We start from the raw sequence: 6,000 nt of genomic DNA, 5'->3' as shown, positions 1-6,000 counted from the left end.
TAATTGCTGTATCCCTTAAAACCTGACTGCCAGAGAGCTACTGTAAATGCATGTGCCCGCTGGGCACAGTTTACCTGATGCTACTGGGGTGGCGTTTGCACTGATGGCTTGAGCCCGCCATCACTGCTTGCACCTACAGAGGTAACTAACTGACTAATAGATGGTCGCTCCTATGCCTGCTTGTTCTAAATGTGATTTAGTTTAGTCCCCATAGATATGTAGCCTACACACTTGAATAAAGCAACAGTATTTCTAGTCATAGGTTATGACCACTTCTTTAGATATAAGCCAACCAGCGATACTTTCCCTGAACGTTGGTTTGGTCATGCCATGGTTTCCCATGTACACTTAGCTAGAGTTACATTACAGTAAACAGAGGTTAGACTCACCCTGTTTAGTTTGGTTGAACAACATCCAGTCAGTGTTGGGTAAGTTACTCTAAAAAAGTAATTAATTATAATTACTAATTAAATTTTCAACAGTGTAATTAGATTACTGTACAAATTACTCTCTCCAAAAAGTATTTCATTACGTATTACTAATTACTTTCTAAATCCTATATCAAACTAGTAACGTAGTAAAGTAGTTGTAAGGTTTAAGAATTGGGTAGGATTAAGGATTTAGAATAAGGTCTTGCAGAATAAGACATTAGTATGTGCTTAACTCTTAACTCTGTAGTCAGAGCTAGTTTTTATTTTTTTTTTCAGCTTAAGGGGCTTTGCAAGCTTAAAAGTTTTCTCAGTTTTAATGATTTAGAGGTTGTTATTCATGCATTAATTTCAACCAGGCTGGATTACTGTAACGCTCTCCACGTTGGAATTAACCAGTCTTCACTATCACATTTACAATTGGTACAGATTGCTGCTGCTCGCTTTTTGACAGGGACAAAAAAGAGGCAGCATATTACCCGTGTTAGTTTCACTTCACTGGTCACCTGTGTTAGATTTTGCTGTATTTGGCTGAGCAGTAGTTTGGGTGGCTCGCCAATGTACTAGATTTCTCTAATACATAAGATAAGTAAGCTTGACCAAAGTTTTTTTTGGGGAGAAGAATTTATTGAAGGTAGCAGTGTAGCAGTTCTTTAGCAGTGATGTTAGCATGCCATCCTTCAAACAATCTTAACCCAAGGTACTGTCTGTGACACCAGACCTTTATACCTGGTAACAAATGTGCTACAAACAATACAGTAACACCCCATGGAGAGCCAATGATAGTGTAACCTTATGAGACTTGATAGGATCTCTCCCATGGAGAGCCCATTCATTGATCTGATGTTGACCTAAGAGGCTAATTATATGGGCCATTTGGTTCACATGTTTGTAAACAAAGACAGCTGGCTACAGTTGATTGCAAATACATTTGACTAAAGTTGATTAAAAACCAATAATCTTTCACCTGTTAAATTCAGAGTTTATTTTAAGGTTCTAGTTTTGTTTTTAAAGCACTTCAAGGTCTTGCCCCAATTTACATTTCAGATCTTCTCTATTTCTATTCTCATGTGAAAATGCTTAGATCGTCTTCTCAGAAGTTATTGATTGTCCCAAAATCCCATTTAAAATCTAAAGGGAACAGAGCTTTTTCAGTTCTTGGTCCTACACTCAGGAACTCTTTGCCTTTATCCATCAGATCATCCCCTACGTTATCTTCTTTTAAATCAACTCTTAAAACATATCTTTTTTCTCAGGCTGTTGCTTAACTTGAAAATACTTTTTTGTTTCTGTTTGTTTCTTTGTTTGGTGATGTTTTGCATTACTTACTGTAATATTTAATGATTTCAAATTTTATATAGTTTTAATGTATTTTTTAGTTGATATTTCTGATGTTTTGGTTCTGCAGCACCTTGGTCAGCACTCGTTGCTTTTAGGGTGCTATATAAATAAACTTGACCTTGACTTTGACCTTTTTAAGTAATAATAAACAGACAATATCCCAGTAATATTCATGCTAATAACCAACAAGTTAATAGTGAGAATTGGACACTAAAGTGTCACCAATATTCTTATTAACTCAAAGTATTCAAAGTGAGAAGGGTACATAAAAAAACATGCATATTAAGGTTAGACTTTAAATTTTGATGTTAAATCCACTATTGTATTGTATATACATGTTCTACAGTCTAAAAACCCGATTCCAAAAAAGTTGGGACACTGTACAATTTGTGAATAAAAACAGAATGCAATGATGTGGAAGTTTCAAATTTCAATATTTTATTCAGAATACAACATTGATGAAATATCAAATGTTTAGACTGAGAAAATGTATCATTTTGAGGGGGAAAAAAGGTGATTTTAAATTTCATGGCATCAACACATCTCAAAAAAGTTGGGACAAGGCCATGTTTACCTCTGTGTGGCATCCCCTCTTCTTTTTATAACAGTCTGCAAACGTCTGGGGACTGAGGAGGAGACAAGTTGCCTCAAGTTTATGAATAGGAATGTTGTCCCATTCTTGTCTAATACAGGCTTCTAGTTGCTCAACTGTCTTAGGTCTTCTTTGTCGCATCTTCTTCTTTATGATGTGCCAAATATTTTCTATGGGTGAAAGATCTGGACTGCAGGCTGGCCATTTCAGTACCCGGATCCTTCTTCTACGCAGCCATGATGTTGTAGTTGATGCAGTATGCGGTCTGGCATTGTCATGTTGGAAAATGCAAGGTCTTCCCTGAAAGAGACGACATCTTGATGGGAGCATATGTTGTTCTAGAACTTGGATATACCTTTCAGCATTGATGGTGCCTGTCCAGATGTGTAAGCTGTCCATGCCACACGCACTCATGCAACCCCATACCATCAGAGATGCAGGCTTCTGAACTGAGCGCTGATAACAACTTGGGTTGTCCTTGTCCTCTTTAGTCCGGATGACATGGCGTCCCAGTTTTCCAAAAAGAACTTGAAATTTTGATTCGTCTGAACACAAAACAGTTTTCCACTTTGCCACAGTCCATTTTAAATGAGCCTTGGCCCAGAGAAAACGCCTGCGCTTCTGGATCATGTTTAGATATGGCTTCTTTTTTGACCTATAGAGTTTTAGCCGGCAACGGCGAATGGCACGGTGGTTTGTGTTCACCGACAATGTTTTTCTGGAAGTATTCCTGAGCCCATGTTGTGATTTCCATTACAGTAGCATTCCTGTATGTGATGCAGTGCCATCTAAGGGCCCGAAGATCACGGGCATCCAGTATGGTTTTCCGGCCTGGACCCTTACGCACAGAGATTGTTCCAGATTCTCTGAATCTTTGGATGATATTATGCACTGTAGATGATGATAACTTCAAAACTCTTTGCAATTTTTCTCTGAGAAACTCCTTTCTGATATTGCTCCACTATTTTCGCCGCAGCATTGGGGGGGGAATTGGTGATCCTCTGCCCATCTTGACTTCTGAGAGACACTGCCACTCTGAGAGGCTCTTTTTATACCCAGTCATGTTGCCAATTGACCTAATACGTTGCAAATTGGTCCTCCAGCTGTTCCTTATATGTACATTTAACTTTTCCGGCTCTTATTGCTACCTGTCCCAACTTTTTGGAATGTGTGTAGCTCTCATGAAATCCAAAATGAGCCAATATTTGGCATGACATTTCAAAATGCCTCACTTTCAACATTTGATCTGTTATCTATATTCTATTGTGAATAAAATATAAGTTTATGAGATTTGTAAATTATTCCACTCCTTTTTTACTCACAATTTGTACAGTGTCCCAACTTTTTTGGAATCGGGTTGTATACACTGTACACTATACACTATTAAGTTCAATTACACAAGAATTAGCGAAAAAATAAGAGTAATCCCTTACTTTACTTTTTCAAGGGAAAAGTAATTAAATTAGAATGTAACATATTTACTATCGTTCAGGTAAATATGTATTATGCCAATTACAAAGCCAATTTAGAGATATTATAAAATCAATACAAGACATCATATTCTCCAAGATAAATCTAAGAGTAAATGATGCATGCCTGACTTTCAGAAAAATACATAGTACAGAGTATATGGACACACTCCACGCTTTGGGCTCATCTGACTAGTACTCAAACTAAAACAAACATCCCCCAAATAGAGACAGGAACTAACTATTGGAATATTTTGAATTTTGTGTAAGTTATAAATGATGAATACCATACTAGAAAACTGTAATCCGTTTCAGTAAATGATTTACACATTTTGACCAGTAGATGGCAAAACACCAAAGTCTTTGAAAGAGGTCATTTCCTGAAAAATGCTAAACAAATTTTACATTAATAACAAAATTAAGGACCAAGCTCTTTAGAATACTAGGATATATCCAGCATGTTTTATATTTAAAATAAATATTTTAGGGCCTACATACCTGTGAATTTTGTGGATTGGGAAAAAAAAAAAACTCAAAATTTGAATAATGAATAAAAAACAAATACAGATGGAAATGGATGCATCAGGAGATGGATGCATCAGCAGGTGCTTTGTAAAAAAAAATTAAAATATATATATATATTTTTTTTTTATCAAATGTAACGTTTCGACCTCAATACATTGTATTATAGCATGCTGTTTGGTTTTTATTTAAATTCTTTATATCATCTGTTAAAAAAAGTGAAGTGAATACCATTTGAATTTCTTGTTGGTGTAATTTTGTTTACCACTACAAACATCTTTATTGAATTTCCATATACATTTGAATTTGCCATATACATATACAAATAAATGGCGATTGAATGATTCATTGTCCTCCTGTGTATGTGGTTTAAGAAATAATAGCGTGACTGTGATATGTGTAGCTCATCTACATGGTTTAGATCATAATCACTTGTGAAGATCTGATGTTTTTGCGGTTCCACATTGGACAAGCTCTTGAGTTCCTGTCTGTCTAACATGAATGCCAGATATTCTCAGCCTGATCTCCTCAAAATGTGTAATAATGGTACATGATGGAAATTGTTGAAGACATACAGACAAAGAGATATGTAAGCAGGACGTCCAGGACATCCTGATCCACCCCCTAAACATAACTTTCAAAGAAAAAGAAAAAAAAAAAGTAAATTTATGAATTAATCAACACATGTTTTCATACACATGTTACACGTTACACATGTTTCATACACAAGTTCACACACAAAATAATTAGACACATGTGAACATGTTTTTAGAGACACTATATCTGAAAGGCGGTTTGATATATATTGACTCATCTACATTAAGGATAATAAATAAATAAATAAATCTAGTCAAGGAGGTGATTCAGCTGGCAGTGATGTGTTGCCTATTACCCTTTAAAACTACTATCCATTTTTAAGATTAAAAAAGGGAAGTGCAACTGAGCCCAAAATAAGATCTTAGTTCAGAATCAAATGTTTTAGGTTTGTGGTACCACAAAATAAATGTTCACATTTACAAAATGTATTTCAGACACTATGAGATCAACACAGAACTGAATTAATACTGATGCATCAAGCTCATCTGGTAATGCAGCAATAAGGCCTTACATTTGTTTTTCCAAATTCCTACGATGTCTATGATGAGTAATAGGCTCATTTATAAAATATTAAAAAATATTTCAAATGCATACCAAGAAATGTTAATTTATCCTTATTAAATTGAGGTGCATACAGGTGCTGGTCATATAATATACAGGTGCTGGTCATATAATTAGAATATCATCAAAAAGTTGATTTATTTCACTAATTCCATTCAAAAAGTGAAACTTGTATATTATATTCATTCATTACACACAGACTGATATATTTCAATGTTTATTTCTTTTAATTTTGATGATTATAACTGACAAACTAAGGAAAATCCCAAATTCAGTATCTCAGAAAATTTGAATATTGTGAAAAGGTTCAATATTGAAGACACCTGGTGCTGCCACACTCTAATCAGCTAATTAACTCAAAACACCTGCAAAGGCCTTTAAATGGTCTCGCAGTCTTGTTCTGTAGGCTACACAATCATGGTGAAGACTGCTGACTTGACAGTTGTCCAAAAGACAACCATTGACACCCTGCACAAGGAGGGCAAGACAC

The sequence above is a fragment of the Cyprinus carpio genome, chromosome B3 (assembly GCF_018340385.1).
Source record: "Cyprinus carpio isolate SPL01 chromosome B3, ASM1834038v1, whole genome shotgun sequence".
NCBI classification, from domain to species: Eukaryota; Metazoa; Chordata; class Actinopteri; order Cypriniformes; family Cyprinidae; genus Cyprinus; species Cyprinus carpio.
Note: the sequence above shows the minus strand (reverse complement) of the source record.